This window comes from Corythoichthys intestinalis, chromosome 7, assembly GCF_030265065.1.
Source record: "Corythoichthys intestinalis isolate RoL2023-P3 chromosome 7, ASM3026506v1, whole genome shotgun sequence".
NCBI classification, from domain to species: Eukaryota; Metazoa; Chordata; class Actinopteri; order Syngnathiformes; family Syngnathidae; genus Corythoichthys; species Corythoichthys intestinalis.
This window is the reverse complement of record NC_080401.1, coordinates 23,705,873-23,725,039: the sequence shown is the minus strand read 5'-3', so window position 1 is coordinate 23,725,039 and position 19,167 is coordinate 23,705,873. Positions and strand designations below refer to the sequence as shown.

Sequence of the window (19,167 nt, the reverse complement as noted above, 5' to 3'; positions counted from 1 at the left end):
GAATTACATTATGTGCCACAGTCGGTTTTCTTACTTCTCTCAGTATCCTGCATGCATTTATAAATTTGAGTCATCATCCCTGTAGTGCTAATTTTGTCACTTCCTAAAACGCCTTTTTTCGGACTCTTCCTGCCTTTAAGACTGACCACTCTGTTTACTTTATGATTGCACTTTGAGTTAAATAGGAGTTATAAGTATATGTACAGTGGGGAGAACAAGTATTTGATACACTGCCGATTTTGCTGGTTTTCCCACTTGCAAGCCATGTAGAGGTCTGTAATTTGTATCATAAGTTCTCTTCAACTGTGAGGGACGGAATCTAATACAAAAATCCAGAAAATCACATTGTATAATTTTTAAATAATAAATTTGTATTTAACTGCATGAAATAAGTGTTTGATACATTACCAACTAGTAAATATTTCGGCTCTTAGTTATTTTTTAAGAACCTCTCCTGTTCTCCACTCATTACCGGAAGTAACTGCACCTGTTTGAACTTGTTACCTGTATAAAAGACACCTGTTCACATGCTCAAACAAACAAACTCCAACCTCTCCACAATGGCCAAGACCAAAGAGCTGTGTAAAGACATCAGGGATAAAATAAAAGACCTGCACAAGGCTAGGATGGGCTACAGGAAACTAAGCAAGCAGTTTGGTGAGAAGGTAAGAACTGTTGGAGCGATTATTAGAAAATAGAAGAAGTTCAAGTTGACGGTCAATCTGCCTCTTTCTGGGGCTCCATGCAAGATCTCACCTCGTGGGGCATCACTGATCCTGAGGAAGGTGAGGGATCAGCCCAGAACTACACGGCAGGACCTGGTCAAGGACCTGAAGAGAGCTGGAACCACAGTCTCAAAGAAAACCATCGGAAACACATTACGCCATCATGGATTAAAATCCTACAGCGCACGCAAGGTCCCACTGCTGAAGCCAGTGCATGTCCAGATACGTCTGAAGTTTGCCACTGACCATCTGGATGATCTAGAGGAGCAATGGGAGAAGGTCATGTGGTCGGATGAGACCAAAAATGAACTTTTTGGTCTAAACTCGGCTCGTCGTGTTTGGAGGAAAAAGAAGGATGAGTACAACCCAAAGAACACCATCCCAACCGTGAAACATGGAGGAGGAAACATCATTTTTTGGGGCTGCTTCTCTGCCAAGGGTACAGGACGACTGCACCGTATTGAGGGGAGGATGGATGGGGCTATGTATCGCCAGATCTAGGCTGACAACCTCCTTCCTTCAGTGAGAGCCCTGAAGATGGGTCGTGGCTGGGTCTTCCAGCATGACAACGACCCAAAGCACACAGCCAATGCAACTAAAGAGTGGCTCCGTAAGAAGCATCTTAAGGTCCTGGAGTGGCCTAGCCAGTCACCAGATCTGAACCCGATAGAAAATCTATGGAGGGAGCTGAAAGTCCGTGTTGCCCGGCAGCAGCCCCGAAACCTGAAGACTCTGGAGAAGATCTGCATGTGTGCAAACCTTGTCAAGGACTACAGGAAACGTTTGGTATCTGTAATAGCAAACAAAGGTTTCTGTACCAAATATTAAGTTCGATTTTTGTGATGTATCAAATACTTATTTCATGCAATTAAATGCAAATTCATTATTTAAAAATCATACAACGTGATTTTCTGTTTTTTTTGTACTAGATTCCGTCCCTCACAGTTGAAGAGAACTTATGATACAAATTATAGACCTCTACATGCTTTGCAAGTGGGAAAACCAGCAAAATCGGCAGTGTATCAAATATTTGTTCTCCCCACTGTATGTTGTGGCAACTACTAATAAGGTAACTAGTCAGTTGTAGCTGTTTGAAGAGAATGTAGAAATGTAGTAAAAGGGTGTACTGCTTTTATGTAGGTTAAGTACTAGCTTGTATGCCAAAAAGTTATTTTTGTAACAGTCCATCATCCTATGACTTGCTAGCCTGTAATAAAGGTGTGCAACAAAGGTTACGCATACACATTCTAATTGCATACATTCATTCTTCCTTTTGTCTTTGTGTGCAGAAAAAACAGCAGCGTAACGAGGCGTGTCATTCCGAGTGAGCCACTTTGTTCTGGATGTCTCCATGTTGACAACATAAATCTCTATCGAATTATGCACTTTTATCAAGACAAAAGGCCTGACAATGAAAAATAGTTTGAAAAATAAGAGAGAGAGGGGAGGAGGAGAAAAGATCACACACAACAGTGGCCATATTAACCTAACAAGTTAATCCAGCTGAGGATGTGTTCATACCATACCAAATGAAGTTGACCGCCACCTCCCCCCCTTACCTCCTCCCCCTCTCTCAAACTAGACATACTATCATCATAGCGTCTAGAGTTACCAAAGCAGCATGTTGGCTCTGCGAGCTACAACATGCAGGCTTCGTCCTTAATCTCTTTTAATGGCAACAGCATTTTGAACACAAGAGGAATTTAGATGGCTCTCATTTGGAGCATACAGTTCACATTGTGACAAATGTGGGGAAATATGCATCAGATAGGCAAATTTTAAGAGCCCTAATTGTATAAAATCTTGAGCATGTCACAAAAGTACGGTATTAAATCAGAAAAAACACCCGCTAAATAAGGCTTTCTTTTTTTTTCTATTTGTAATGCACTACAACTAAAGCTTTAATTTACCAGTATATTGTATCTTTACTTTTTTTGTGATCGTAAAATGACATTGAGTGCCTTGAAAGGTGGAAAAGCGCTATATAAGTATAACACTATTTACCATTAAAGGGGAAGTTCAGATTTTTTGACAGAGGTTTAATTAGTCGGTGGAGTTTATTTCAACAAATTCCGTGTAGTTTGTTAGTTATTTGTTAGTTTCAGGGCTCAGGCGTGGCTAAGCTAGCGCGAGTCAATTGGGCCAATTTAGCATGCCAGTAAAAAACAACATTTGCACACATGAAAATCATCGATGACCAATGCAATCAATAGTGTTGGCTATGTTTTTGGGATAAAGTTAATAAAACTTACCCTTGCATGTCTATAATTGCAGTATGAACAGCAACCTTTGTAATACAGAAGCTCTGCAGAGGAGCAGGGCGGAGTGATATCACATCACATTTTTCACCGCTGATTTTTTTTATGTCGTAGCCAGCAGCAAGCAACCAGTTTATATTGTTCCTCATTCTTCATAAGGAATTTATGGAAACTTTCCTTTGCACATTTCTTCTGTCTGTTCCCACAGCCTCTAAATGTATATTTCACCATGTTGCCGGCTGTCAGTTAACTCAGCAGACTGATGCAGCATTCGAGGAAGGTGGGAAGTCAGATTTTCCTAACTCTGATCTGGAAAAACATAATTGAAATGCCTCAACTTTTTGATCGCTTACGAGAAGGCTGGTTTGCTGGAGGTCAAAATGTCTTTTGATGGCCAAAATAAAAAACAACATGTTGCGATCAGCCGTCTCAACTGTTTACATTCGCATGGAACGCTTTGAGGTCGCAATTTGTCCCCTCCAAGCAGGATAAGTTCGACTTCCCACCTTCCTCGGATGCAGCGTGAGCACGAGTGGCCGAAGCATTCCTCTCTATTGTGGTCGTATTACGCATCAAAAAAAAAATAGTCCTGCAGAATGAAATAAATTACGGCAGTTTTTTTGTGACAAAGTGCACCGAATTTGTTGAAATCGACTCCACCAACTAATTCAACCCCAGCTAACTCAAAGATTTAGCTTAATGTCAAAAATTTGAACTCCCGCTTTAACCCTTTATGAAGGACAATGTTCATCACAGTGGACAGCTTTTCAAAAGTAGCTTTTTTCCTATATGAGTGCATTAAAAATACTTAAGACCTTTAACCCATTTATAGGGCAAGCGACTATTTTTGGCCAAAAAAAACAACTAAATATTCGCAATTACTATTGTACAAGTGTATATAATTCTTAAATGAATCATTATTATATTTTTATATTGTTTTTGTATCACGATTAAATTAATGTATGAAATAATACAATTAATAAAAACTAAATTAAACTAAAATGAATAAAAACTCTCTGTAATTATGGCCCCAAGTAACACTCTTTATTTATTTTTAACTTTATTTTTTTCATAGTGTTTAACTCTTTGCATGCTATTCGTTGGCACTAAACATCCAATTTAAACCGGGCAGACTGGTTTTGAATGCTAATTTTTTTCCAATGCTATGAACGATGCTGGACGTCCAATTCATTTTGACTGGAAGGGTCCGAATGAACATTTGTCTATTCGCCCTCCTAGTCAAAATATAATGGACGCCTAGCGCTGTCCATGGCAGTCAATGTGTTAAATGAGTAATAAAAGTTAAAATAAAATATATATAAATAAATAAATAATTCATGCATGAAAGGGTTAAATTAATCGACATTTTCTGACATACAGTATTTTCTCAATTTCTTATAAAATTTCTTTCTAGCCATCTCATTTAAGTGAAAAAAAAAAAAGAATTATGACACAAATAAAACAAATACAGTGACCAAATAAATATCATTCAAAATATTTGTAGGAATTAAAATAAATGCAAAAGACCTTTAAATAACATATAAGAATGCCAGCTATTTATCCATTAAAACTATTAGAACTCTACAATGTTTACTTCTATGTGAAATCTGGCTACAACTACGCTGGTGAAAGGATGACGATTATTGAAGAACAATGAACAAGAGCCCGCTTTATCAAGCAAAACAATCACGTACAATAGCCTTATACATTCAAGTGTCACGTTATTGTCAAAAGAAAAAGACACAAAGTGTTTGATTTGAGCCGGCATGTCATTATCTCCCTTGAAGTGTAGTGTTGCAATCCGCGAGTTGTCATCCAACATATTCATGTTTTCTCACAGTGTGCTACAGTCTTATGAAACTAATGGTGGATTCTTACCGAGGCGCGGTCAATATCTACCACTGCAGCAGTCAACATAAACGGCAGAACATTTGAGCTGAATCAGCAGAACATTTTGTTTCTCGTTTATCTGATGACAGGGCTTTTGCTTAATGTAATGTTCTTGACTCATGAGCTGATTACAATGTTTGCCTTTCCCAAAATAATAACTATTGGATATATAAATAGGGGCAGGAGGTAAACATTGTTTTCAATGTTGAAAGCAGTAGTCAACGGTTAAAAGTTGGGGCTAAACAAAATGTCTACTGCATTAAAAAGCGTCATTAGTTACAACGGGATACAATTCAGCTGCATGAATAATGCTAAATGCATAATAATGCTTTACAAGTATTGTAGTTTTAAATAAACAAAGTGAGTTACAGTACCTGGATTGTTGATTTGATTCATATTTGTCCCTCATGGTCTTTTGCACATCCTGTCTTTTACTTTGAAAGAAGCACATCACGCTCATTGTTTGTTCTTGATTGTTTAATAGAGATAATTCCAACAAAATTGCTCAGACAAAGGCTGTAGTAGTTAATTTAACCCTCTAAATTTTTTTGAAAGAGAATGTGGGACAGGGCCATTAAAAAGTATTAATGTCTTAAATGGATTTTGTCAAAATTGAGACCTTAAAAAAGCATGAAAAAGCATTATTCTAAATGTTTGAGGCATTAAAAATAATATTGTCAGATCGGCCGATAAAAGCATTTTAAATTTTCGGATAATCTCGACATCGGTTTTTCATTATCGCTTTTGGGCCAATATGTGTGTTGCCTTTTAAAGTGAATGTAGAAGCCTTCTGCATTTGTACAAGGGCTGGTCCCAGCTTAGCACAGCAGTTATGCTTATTGACCATTAGATGTCTCCAAACTAAGATGCTTGGGAATTGTTATGTGAGCAGACCATTTGCATACATGGTAGAAAAATTAAATGATAATAAATGATTAAAAAAATAATGAATTTTAAACTCATTACATACCTGATTCACTGGACTGTAGCTGTGTGCATTTGTTATTATTTTGAGCCAGATGCACTGTGTGAGCTAGAGGTGTGCGAAATTTCCGATTCTTAGATTATTCCCGATTTGGCCGTAGAAGATTCGCGAACGATTCACCAACTTCCAAATTCCTGATTTTTGAATTATACCATGTAAAGCGGAACTAAAACACAGTCAGCACGGTGTTTGGGACAAAATGAGGAACAGACCGAAAGTAAATATCATGTTCAACTCATGCTGCTAGATAAAAAATAAATAAATAACTAAATAAATAAAAATACCTGACTGCGGCCGACAGCCGCTAAAAACAATGCCCAGTTGTTAGTTGCTAAAAACATACGGCCACATAATGCTACGTTAGATATCACATTAGAGCTGAAACGAATACTCGAGCAACTGGAGTAACTGGAGTTTAAAAACTGATCCGAGTAATTTTATTCACCTCGAGTAATCGTTTATTTCGACAGCTCTAAGCATCACGTTTTGCTCGGACTACTTTTAATGCGGGACAACGCGCTGATGTGACGTGCGTAGAGGAAGAAGCAAAAAAAACCAAAACAACTTACATCAGCCGACAGCCGCTACAAACGACGCCGACCTTGCTAAATACTAGCCCGCACGATGCTACGTTGATAGCAGGTAGCGTCTGATGAGTCTCATAGAGATCACATGTATGTTGAACTAGATGCGAAATGAGAGACTCGGCCGCGTCTGGGCAGCGTTAGTGAAACAGCCGCCATCTTAAAGCAGTAGCGCGCTAAGCGCTAATAAAGAGCGCTAAACGCTAATAAATAATATTAACGTTACTGTCACTAGCTCACGCATACAGGCTTTAACATAACATAGCGTTGTGGAGTGATGAGGTTGTAAAATAAAAACTAATAAAGCTAACTATCAGTTTTAGCTCAGTAGTCATTGCTGGATAAAACACCAAGTAGCACTGGTCCCTAATGTGCTCAGCCTGTATCATACATTTATTTTGAACACTGCAAAAACTCAAAATCCTATCAGGACTTAGAGTTTAGACTAACTTAAAACTTAACTAGAACTTAAAAATGGCTTTACACAAATAGAAATTCAAGTGAAACACGTGGGAAAAAAATCCTAACTTTTAAGTAATGTGTGTTATCAAGCGTAAAAAAAATATATATATATACTGTATATATATATATATATATATATATATATTTTTTTTTTTTTTTTAATAAGATCTAAACGTTTTTTGAGTAAAAGCAGTGAATTAGTCTTTTTTTTTTAAAATTCTAATTACACCTGAGATGCAATTGTTGGCTGTTTTCAACAATATACATTGAAAATAAAGACATTGATTGACTGAAAACGGTTCAAGATTAGATGAAATGTCTTGTTTTCTCATGTATATTTATAATTGCTCTTCACCTAAAAATATATTTGTTTTATCCGATTACTCGATTAATCGATAGAATTTTCAGTCGATTACTCGATTACTAAAATATTCGATCGCTGCAGCCCTATATCACATACTGTAGAATTAGATGCGAAATGACAGACGACAGGGGCGTTAGTAAACAGCCGCCATCTTAAAGCAGTAGACTTCTCTGGAAGGCTCTTGTAGTGAACCTAATTAACTTTTCATGTAAAATATCCTAAATCGGCAAAATCTTGACTTGAATCTACCTTTAAATGATGAAACAGTTTTAAAACTTTCACATGTTGAAAGCTGGGAGCAATTTTAACTTAACGGTTAACTTTAACGGTTGATTCACAACATCAAATTAATTGAATGTAGTTTAAAGCTGCTGATACAGAATGGGGACTTCAGTATTTTATTTACTGTTTTGAACTGTTAACTTGATACTGAAATAGTAGTTTGGTTTGGGGAGGGGGGTGCATCAATAATCGATTTATAATGCAATAATCATATGTAGCCTCTGAATCCCAAAATTCCAACCTCTAGTGTGAGACATATGTGATATTGCAATGCCTTACTATGCAGTTGCACTTGATCCAAAAAATACATGGTTGCCGTATTTTGATTTCAACAATATAGTGGTGAAATATAGGCACATTTTCCATAACTTCAGTTGAGGTTGTTCTCTTTTTTTTCCACATAATGTTTATTGGAATACCTTAAAGTTGTTACTTTTATCATTATTAAGCTATCCAGTGCGGCATCACAATACAATTAGCCATAAAATGTTAAGTCCATGACCGTTTATATCGGTATCAGTTTGATATCTGTATCGGATTTTTTGAGTTGGATAATATCGGGATATCGGTTAAAAAGTCGTTATCGGACAACTCACAATTTGTGTGTTTGTAACTATCTGCAGTTGGGCATGGGCATCAAATTAAAGTGGCATTTAAAAGCGTTAAATGAGATTTGCTGATACCTGTAGAAACCCAGTGTGAGTAAATGGTTGTTTGTCTACTTAATTTGTGACCTGCTATTGGGTGAAAACCAGTTTAAGGTGTACTCAGGTCAGCTGGGATAGACTCCAGCACCCCTGCAACGCTCATGACGATAAAGAATGTGTGTATGTTTTCCCTGCTCAGAAGTGGATCACAGGATTATTTTTGCTGTATGCCCATTTAATTTATAGAATAGCTGAGGCTAATCAGATTTGGCTCACTATGTGGCTGTGGCTCATTGGAAGAGGTCAGTGGAAAGTGCGTGACCGGCCTGTGCGACACTTCTTCAATGATCTTGTTGTTGGTGCACCCAAGCTCAATGGAGCCTGTGTTATTGCCATGCGAGGTAATACTGCAAGGAATGTGAGAGAGTGATGCATAATCAAGACCAGCACCACTGACCGACTTTTTGTGCCCATGTTTTTTTTGTCACTGTAATAGATGATCATTAGTGGCTACTGTTTGCCACTTTTTCCATGACTTGATATTAAAAATGGCTGTACAGAGAAGCCCAACATTTAGTTCGGGTCATGCAAATTTGTCCTATTTGTGGCTTTATATTACCCCTCCAACATTTTCCCAATTTTTTTTTTTCAAAATTTTTTAAACACAAAAAAAATCTTTTGGGCCTGGGTGATCCATGAAAATCTCTGTGGCTCTTCATCAACGGATTCAACGCTTACTTTGTTGTTGTTTTTTGGGGTGGGTGGGGCTATGTATTCTTGTTTTTTTTAAGTATTGAGTTTTCACTGGTCATCAATTATAAGCAGTATTTGCACCTTTTTAAGAACAGTGTGTTCCAACTATGGAGGGATCACACTCCTCAGCCTTCCCAGCAAAGTCTATTCAGTGGTGCTGGAGAGGAGGCTCCATCAGAAAGTTGAATCTCTGATTCAGAAGGAGCAGTGTGGTTCTTGCTTCGGCCGTGGAACAGTGAACCAGCTCTACACCCTCGGCAGGGTCCTCGAGGGTGCAGGGGAGTTCGCCCAACCGGTCTACATGTGTTTTGTGGATTTGGAGAAGCCGTTTGACAGTGTCCCTTGGAGAGTCCTGTGGCGGTGCTTCGGGAGTATGGGGTACCGGCCCCTTGGTAAGGGCTGTTCGGTCCCTGTAGGAACAGTGTCAGAGTTTGGTTTCGTATTGCCGGCAGTAAGTCGGATTAGTTCCCAATGACGGTTGGACTCAGCCAAGGTTGCCCTTCGTCACCGATTTTGTTCACAACTTTTATGGACAGAATTTCTAGGCGCAGCTGAAGTGTTGAGGGGGTCTGGTTTGGTGGCCTCAGCGCTGCATCTCTACTTTTTGCAGATGATATGGTGCTGTTGGCTTCATCAAGCTGTGATCTCCCACTCTCACTGAAGCGGTTCACAGCTGAGTGTGAAGCGGTCGGGATGAAGATCAACACCTCCAAATCTGAGACCTCAGTCGGAAAAGGGTGGTGTGCCCTCTCCGGGTCGGGGATGAGATCCTGCTCCAAGTGGAGGAGTTCAAGTATCTTGGGGTCTTGTTCATGAGTGAGGTCAGGAGGGAGCGGGAGATCGACAGGCGGATCGGTGCAGTGTCTGCAGTGATGCGGACTCTGCACCGGTCTGTTTTGGTGAAGAAGGAGCTGAGCCAAAAGGTGAAACTATCGATTTGCCAGTGGATTTATGTTTCTACCCTCACCTATGGTCACAAGCTGGGGGTCGTGACCGAAGGAACAAGATCCCGGATAGAAGCAACCGAAATGAGTTTCCTCCGCAGGATGTCCAGGCTCTCAAGCTCGATCATCCAGGAGGGACTCTGGGTCGAGCCGCTACTCCTCCAGGTTGAGAGGAGCCAGTTGAGGTGGCTCGGGCATCTGGTTCAGATGCCTCCTGGACGCATCCCCGGAGAGGTGTCCCACCAGCGGGAGGTACAACCCAGGACACACTGTCTCTCGGCTGGCCTGGGAACGCCTTAGGATCCCGCTGGAGGAGTTGGTTGAAGTGGCTGGGGAGAGGAAAGTTCGGGCTTCCCTGTTCAAGCTGCTGCCTCCACAACCCGGCCCCCAATTAAGCGTTGTGTAATGGATGGATGGATTTGCGCTTTGTGTTGAGTCTACTGCTCTGAATCAAAAGTTTAAAACTCGATGGCAACTGCTTGTTTATCATGTCTTTATGACATCTAGTCTTCCAATCGTTAAATTCACAGAACTTTGGTGTCCCCGTCTAATTCTTTGACCAGACTGTAACATTGTCTGTAGCAGCAGAATCTTTAAATGTCTTCAGACGACTCCAGAGTATGAAAATAAGATTGTTGTTGGTGAGAATAGCCATTAGGCAAATGTCAGAACAGTCATACAAGCCGGACAGAAAGGTGCGGCATGATGTGTACCTCCATCATTGTGGCCAAAATGTGATGCAAAATAATAAGCGGGCGTCAACAGCTGTGATATCGAGAACTTTTTTCACACCAGGCACAAATGTCACAGAATCTGTGTTACTTTGTGACACTTCTGCAGTCACAAAATGCACGCGTCTAACTCGAGTTGGCACAATTAAAGTTAGAAAAGTAATGCCATATTTGGTTAGCTCGCAGCAATTATTTGAGGCCTACGAATGCCATTTCGAAATCGAGATGAAACAAGACAGTTTTTTGAAAAGAAAAATGCCTAGGTTTCCCGCCATTGAACTTTATTTTTAATCATTTGTTTTTATTTCTTCCTATTATTTCTTTCTTATCTTTTGAAATATGCTCACAGGAAAAAGGGAATTACAGCTGCGCTGTGCTGAAAATATAAATTTAATCATCACCTAATTCATCAACTTTCATCACTTTGGTTATTTGTAGCCAACTATAATCTGTTCAAACCCTAATTTAGGTGTTATACCACATTTAACGGTGCTTTTTATGCATTTTGGATCCCACAACATTCTTAAAAAGACATGCATATTATCCAAGTCCTCATGACAGCCTGTACAATCCTTCATACATGTGTGCAATCGGCTAGTCCAACCTTCTTCGGGAAAAGAGAGGGCGAACAAATGTCCTTCTTTAGTTTAATTGCTACTTTAGCCAAAGGGAGGAGTTCAAACCTGTTACTTAGAATGAAATAAATAGGGCTTTGTGTATACAGCCTGCCAGTTATTTGCATTCTGGTTTATTATCTTTAAAGGCATTTCCCTTTACTTCCCCAATGCTAATATGTACTTTTTGATTACCTGGAAGCTTCAATACATTTTTTTTTCAGCTGGCAAATAAACATTGCCTCTTTAACTGCAGAGAGCCCATCAGAAGTATAACATTTATCAGTCATTGCATTTTTACAAAACCAGCAAAGTGTGATATTGCCAGACTTTGTGCGCTTCTCCACAGCCTTGAGCTAATTATAAACATGCAAGGAAGATAATGCTATCTTTGTTTTGATGTACGTACATATGAAATGCATCACAAAAGGCGATGGGAAAACTGGGTATCGTCAGTTGGTAAAGTGGATTTATTTTCAGTGTGGAGGAGGAGACATTTATAATTTTAAGAACTTTAACTTTTAGTAGTAATGTGAGAAAATAGCTGCCACCTTTGTGGAGTTAAAAAAACATAGAAAGCGAACTTAAAAACTCAATATCATTCATTTAACATATAAGATTCCCTAAAAACGACTGAGTACAGCTTTTACTTACCGTACAGTTGTTTCTCCTCCCAAAAATGTTCAATTTGCTGTAAAGAACGCCTCAGAATTCCTGCACATAAGAATTCATTGTAAGATATTTCAAAGTATTGGAGAACAGGTCCCCTAAATATCAGACAAAAAAAGGTCAACAACTAGATATTATGAGTTCTACTGATTTACTGTAATTTGAAGGTGTTTTTTTCCACCAGATCTTACAGCAGTAAAATATAATGAAGTATTAGACAAAAACCTTACCCTTAAAAACAATATTTCTTACACATTAAAAAAAAAACCTCAACATCTTCAAAAACTTACCTGATGTTCAAAATTCTCAGTGCATTGTACTCTGGTTGAATTGGCTATTTGGACCAAGATTTGACTGATTTGATTGGGTTGAACAACCGGGGCATTGAACACGATGATATTTTCTCAATACCACCTCATTACATATCAATTATCCTAGTGCCTCATCCCATCTCAAGGTGTCAACTGGTTTAAGGGTCCTAAAAACTGGACAAGTATCGAAGCACTTCTGACACTATTTGTAAAAGAACTGTCCGACAATAATTGAAACGACAGAGTGAAAAGCTGCCAGTCATTTTTTTAGTTTTTTTGAATAGGAAACAAGTCTACTTAAATATAGTGTAGTTTGCTTTCAACACTGAATTTTAGTCATGCCTGGTTTCATTTTTATGTCTATGATTAGATTTGTTTGCTGAGATCTGCCGAGATAGACCGATATATCGGCTCCGATTTCTAGCCATCAGCCACCTGGCTGTCCGCGACAATGTGGACCCCAGCACATCTACTGTACGTCATTTGATTACTTGTCAAGTGTCAATATACACAAAGTGTCCTTTCCATTTTATCCAAACAGTATGTGACGACCGTCAATCCTCCCCCTGTGTTTTATTCCAACACATTGTCGAGGACAGCAAGGTGGCTGATGGCTAGAAATCCGAGCAGTTCTTGAACACAACATGAGCATTTATCTAACAGTGCCATGTTGCCAAGCACGCTTAAACATCATCTCCAAATGAAACACCGATCGCTTCAGTACAAGTCGATGGACTATTTTGTTTGCCTTCGTGCAACTTTTGAGAAAACTACAAAGGTAAATGAGAATGCCTTCAAAGCCAGTTACCTTGTTGCCAAATTCAAAAAGTCCCAAACTGTGGCAGAGACATTAATACTACCTGGCTGCAAAGCCATTGTCAACTTGATGCGGTTAAAGAGCTGTCTGATAATTCTGAGCTTTTCAAGCCTAACTGCTATAAAGAAAGAAGAACAGACTGAGAACTATTGAAAAAGAACTTCATATGTGTCTTTTTCAATTCCTGCCAGGACATCGGCTTTGTGTTCATCTAAAAAGGCTCCATTTTCACACTGAGTAAGTATAAATATTGAGAAATTATTCTATAATATACTGTACAGAACGTAATTTTGACACATTTTTGGTTTGCGGTGTGCCACAAGATTTTTTCCAATGTAAAAACGTGCCGTGACTCAAAAAAGGTTGAAACACACTGCTCTAGACAATTTAATACAAAATTTGACAGTTTAAAAATGCATATTTTGAAACTATTATTTTAACTATATTTATTAAAATATATTTGCAGAAATTTACTTCGGAAAATATTGATCAACAATTTGGCTTATTTTCTGTTATCTTAATAAACCACGAACTGAATCATAGTCCATACATGTGCGTGTCTTTTCTGAAATATCAATTTGAAATGATGTCCTATTTCGAAAGATATTTGAAATAAAACATTTTTTGATTCATCAATTAATTAAATACACCATTTAATCAATTATTAAGTGGTTAGTTTCATCCAGCGTTAAATCAGATGGTATGATTCACTTTAGATGTGAACGAACATACAGTATGCACTGCGTGTGCATGCGTGTGAGACTGTGCAGGTCTCTTTATCTAGTTGGAATTGGACCCTTAACTTCTTATCACCCTGTCCTGTTTGCTTAGACCTTGCAATCTTCTACTCGAATGTGGGTTAAAAAAAAAAAAAAAAAGAGGATTAACCCATTAGCTGTCATCGTTTCTACTTTATCCGGTTGGCTCCTCCCTACTTCCATATAGGAACCTTCTAATGTTGTTGGCCGACATCACTTGAGCCAATTAAGGTGTTAGTGAGGGTGTTGCGTTTTTGAGGATCTGTGTTTCTTTCAAACATATATCACACATGTCGCAGTATTTTTGGGATGTACGGTGATGCACACTAAATCATGTATGTAGTGATTTGGATATCAACATTGAGTTTTGTAAAATGGTTATGTTAGTTTTTGCATTTTGTTGCTGAAAAACAGATGAAAACATTTTGCATTTTGAAAACTTCGCTGGCAGATAATCTTGAAGAAAATTTGGTTGTTTTCATCAAATCATTAATGTCGGCTGTTATAAAAACTTATTTTGCCCTTCATTTGGGGAAGAAGGTAGAACATACAGAATGTGGTGGCGCAATGTAATTTGCACCATCTAGCTAGTAGGATGAACCATGGCACGAAACAAAGCAACCACTTCTGCTTCCTCCTGTGCAGGAAGAACCAACAACAGAGACTATAGCTGTAGTTTATTGACTTCTGTCTTTTCAAATGAATTATATAATACAAGAGCAAATGCTATGTTAGAGGAGTGGAGCACGTGTCAGCACATTGCAGTAGTGCTGCAGCTATCGATTATTTTAGTAGTCGATTAATCGATGAACTAATTAGTTCGAATAATCGAGTAATCTGATAAAGAACATAAAAAATTAAACGGTATATAAAAAAAAAAAAAAAAAAAAAAAAAAGAATACCGGTAAATGAGGCTCTATATGCAACAAAAGAACAATTGGCTAATTTGCATAGCAAAAGCCCGCTAGCTTAAATGCTGTAAAATTCTTTTAATTTTTTTTTTACAATGCTCTTTACAAATGGTTCACACACATATTTCCACAAAAAACAGCTAAATATACCTATAAACTAAATTATGAATGCATAAAAAACTTTAGCTCAAACAAAAACTTATGTTAGCTTATGTTGGTTTTAACAAGACCAGCTGGATTAAGCCATGTGAAATGTGGCAGACTAGAGGGCAGTGTATCCACCCAAATCAATAAAGCTAAATGCAAAACCTTTCAAAACAAATCATTACAACGCCACTTTAATTAAATGAATACTCGAAGCAGTAACATTTAATTTGAATCTATTTTTCTAACCGAATACTCGAGTAAATCGATTAAACGTTGCACCACTACAATGTACTATAGTATGCATACAAAATACTTAGGCCCAGTCTGTTTTTAAATCATTCCATTTCATTTGGAAGACATTTAAAGGGTTTGAGAGTAGTCCACATAAAGACTTACCTGTACACAGTGTGACATGTACTGTATTTGTGCAATTGTCCATTAAAGTTAGCCGCTCCATGTTTATTGCTCCAAGTAAACCCTATGCTGGACTCAAGCCGAATGTAGCCCGCCCACGTGGCCGTGTGACAACTGCAGGCATTCAGCATTCATCCAAGCTGTCAGAATGCACTGAATCAATATTGAATATCTATAGCCTACTTGGCATCATCTGCTCCGTCAGTTGTCACTTTCTTAGCCTTGGGAGGCTCTTATTTTCTTGAATCACACAATTCAGCCCTGTGACACTGATTAGTGCCGTTAGGGCTTTACATTTCATTGAAACAAAGATAGCTGCTTGAGTGCATTGGAAATTAAACTCGTGACATGCTGTATATACACTGTGTGTATGCTCAAATTATGCCTTATAAATATTTTCTTTATACTGATCAATTCAACACGATTAATAAAAAGCAATTAAATGGATTTTTGTTGCATTATTTTACACACAAATAACAAATAAACATAACAAATTTGAATCACATATCTAAAAAGTACAACCAGAGAATTCTTTTTTTTTTCCCATAGCCAACTCAATTATTTTGTACTGCAATTCATTGGAGCTCCATTCGCACGGTAAATGAGATTTTGTGACAATGAAATGTGAACGACAAGCAGCAATAACAGGAATAACTGGCGTCACAAAGTTGTATTTGTCTCTAACGTTTAAACATGTAATTATGTGAATTCCATTTGTTGGCAGTGGTTGTGCAACTTGGTCGTAAAACTCACTCTTTAATGAAACATAATCATGCATTAATTAAATGATTATGTAGGTGTCTTGTCATTTCTCATTGCTTTACAGAGTTTAGAAAATTTGGGGGATTTTTTTTTATGGTGCAATATCCGAAAATCTAGATGTACCATTTTTTTTTAGCAGTTTTAGGGTTGTCTATATCTTACTTACATAGGACGAGCTGCAGGTATACTTATTAAGTGGGGATGTCCCGAGCTCATATTTTTACATGCGAATTCGAGTCACCTGATTTTGAGGATCTGCCGATACCATGTCCCGATCGATACCTCAAAAATGTATTGGAGGGGCACATCGTAATGTCTTTTTTCCCCAGTTTGAACAAAGTTATTCCAACATTATAGCCGTATAAAAGGGTTATTAGTAAAGCAGTGTTTTCAATGAAGTGGAAAAATATTCTCCAATACGACCCCCCCCCCCCTTTTTTTTTTTCCCAAATCACTTGTGCACCACAAAATAAAGTAGCATACAAATTACATTTTAATATTTTGTTGTACATTAATTGAATAAAAAAATAATGTTGGTCATCTGATGTGATAAATTGAGCTATGTTGGTTGCCTTGACTTTTTTGCTGTGGCTGGGCCCTCCCACTTAAAATGTATTGGATGTACAGTATATCGCGGTCAATAGCAGCCTATGAGTTAATGCCTGAATATAAAAATACATAAATACAGTTTAAAACTCAATCTTATCATTCCTATTCCATTCCTATCCTCTGAAAATTATTGGATGAGGTCCGATTCCGTGATTGGATTGGGGACATCCCTCTTATATTGTGCTCAGTATGAATGCACACTGCTTTGCTAAGTAAATAGTTTGTTTGTGCATGATTTATTTGTAATAATTTCCAACGACCATGCTACATTTTGAGCCGCCATTTACTTCATGCTGTCACCCGGTGTGCTCAATGCACTCCCCGCCTTTGAAACTCTGCCACCATGTTGTGTCTCAAAGGTTGTTTTTGGCATGTTACTCTGCGCCAATAAAATAGGTGATGACGCCAAGTCTTGTTATAAATGTTGCATCAATACGGTATCATCATTTCTTTTTATCTCATGAACTTCTTCACAAAGTATTTCAAAAAGAGTGGAACTACAGTTGTGTGTATTTTAAATCAGAGATTGGAAACTACTTTATTTGATAAAGTAGTTTGAAAAAAGCTGCTTTGCAAAACTGAGAGCAGTTACGTCACACTATCTTGTGTTTACTGACATTACTAAGGTTTGTTATTTGGCTGAGACTCCTCTTGGGTTTGAGCCAACCAGGCAAATAGAGTAAGTGTTCTCTCTGAGTGGTAACTTCCTTTTGTCAAGTTTGCAATGTTTTGGTCTTGTGTGTTTTTGTTTGAGTCACAACACACCTTGTGCAAAAGCTCTCAAGCCTTTGAACACATTTTCCACCAAGAGGGACTAGAGGAAATACCTGGGAGTAGAGTTCCGCAAAACTTAATGGAGGAGTTACTCAGCACATTCAGTTTTGTTTTAACAAGGGTAAAAAAATGCCATGGAAACACATGTTATAATGTAATTTTGGTGTGCTTAGTCAAAATCTGGCCTTATTTTTTTTTTTCTTTCTGTAAACTTTAGCGTTGTTTTCCCTAATCCAGATTTACATTTATTGTGCAATGCAAAATTATTACAACATAGAAATAATGCCTAAAAGTAACGATATGTGGCAAAATAATATATCATATGTCATGTTTTAGACAACTGCAGACACCAGAGACCAACAATAGAGACAATGTGACATGTGCTACTGCACTGCCGCCAAAGTGCTACAATATGTGAAAATCAGTCAGCTATGACGGGCTAATGTTCAAAATTATATATATGGCGGAAAACACTCAGGTGACTTGAAGTTCCACTCTGAGACCCCCAATTTGGCCAGATTTCAAAATTGTCCAATATGCATGTGTGATAGATATATCATTGGAAAGCTTACAATCTAAATTTTCTGGGGGAAGAAAATTTTTGAACAGGAGGGTATTTGGGGGAAAAAAAAAAAAAAAAAAATGAAACAGCAAAACCCTATCTGGAGGTGAGAGCACGCAAGAGCAGAATTACAGACGCCATGACTTTAACGAATTATTATCGCGTACTTACCTTGTTTCGATCCAAAAACTCCATGTAGCATGTATCACTGAGTGTCAAGACACAGCTGTGAATGGCCACAGCTGGATTTTTGGGGGAATTTTATGGGTGAAACATGGTAATATAACTAGGGTCGCGATGCAGAAATCTCAGACATCAAGCAGTGGTCGAGATGTTCTTTTTCATATATTTACCCTTTTCCCTTTAAACGTTTAAAAAACATTTTTTTTGTTTGGATCGATTATTTATCATCTAACATATCGGGGAGTATACAAAAGTAACAAAAAAAAAAAAAAAAATACAAGTAAGCGATAGTTATGAAGCAGATATCCGTGACTTTTTTACAGACACCAAGTTTTTTCATTCTGACGTAATTTGTTTAAAAATTTAAAATATGGAAGTGAATCATTTTTTAAGTAGTTTTTTTTTTTTTTTTTTTACGAAATATTGGACATCGAATAATGGTTTTAAGCTAAAAATGACATACATTTTGAATAATAAATATAATTACTTCTTTTTATGGCTGGGTTGGAAAAAAAAGTGGTTGCGCGATGTCTGTAAACAGGGTTTTCCAGGGTAAAAGGGACAAATTAAAAATAGTTGGGGGGTTTAATGAGCCATGAATCTGCTATGGCAACATATTGACATATTGTTCTATCAAACACTACAGTTCTTTTGGCTTAAAATACAGCAGTTTATTTTATAGAGGGTTGCAAAAGCAGAAACTGCTTTTTCAGTCTTGTCTGTGTTTTCCGCCATATATAATTTTATGTATCAAAAACCACAAGTGTAAGAATATAAAAATGCTGATTGCATTAAAATTAAAACACAGGGAAAAGAATTGAAGGCAGATTTGAAATCAGCGACCAAAAACTGTACAAAGTCAGGAAAAAAAAAAATGTTGGCCAGTTTACGTAATCAGCTGTGATTCCTCCACTGTTAATTGACAGACATTTTTTCCTAGTGATTGCCATTCTAATATTTTATGAAAGAGTTGAGTTGTTTTTAATTACCTTGGTTTGGTGACAATTCCAT

The 19,167-nt window shown here is 37.7% G+C and overlaps 1 protein-coding gene across 4 annotated transcripts in view; it reads left to right on the top strand.

The window, feature by feature from the left end:
• The window catches only part of arid3a (AT-rich interactive domain 3A), a 91,515-nt gene that overhangs the window by 7,818 nt on the left and 64,530 nt on the right, over positions 1-19,167 (top strand). Inside the window, exons 2-3 of one of the 4 annotated variants that reach the window (XM_057840570.1) lie at positions 2,015-2,049; positions 13,228-13,273. The exons of 2 other annotated variants lie outside the window; for them this stretch is intronic. The gene's annotated coding sequence lies outside the window, so the exon portion shown is untranslated. The remainder of the gene's footprint in view (positions 1-2,014; positions 2,050-13,227; positions 13,274-19,167) is intronic. One more of the 4 variants, XM_057840571.1, reaches the window with a different exon arrangement.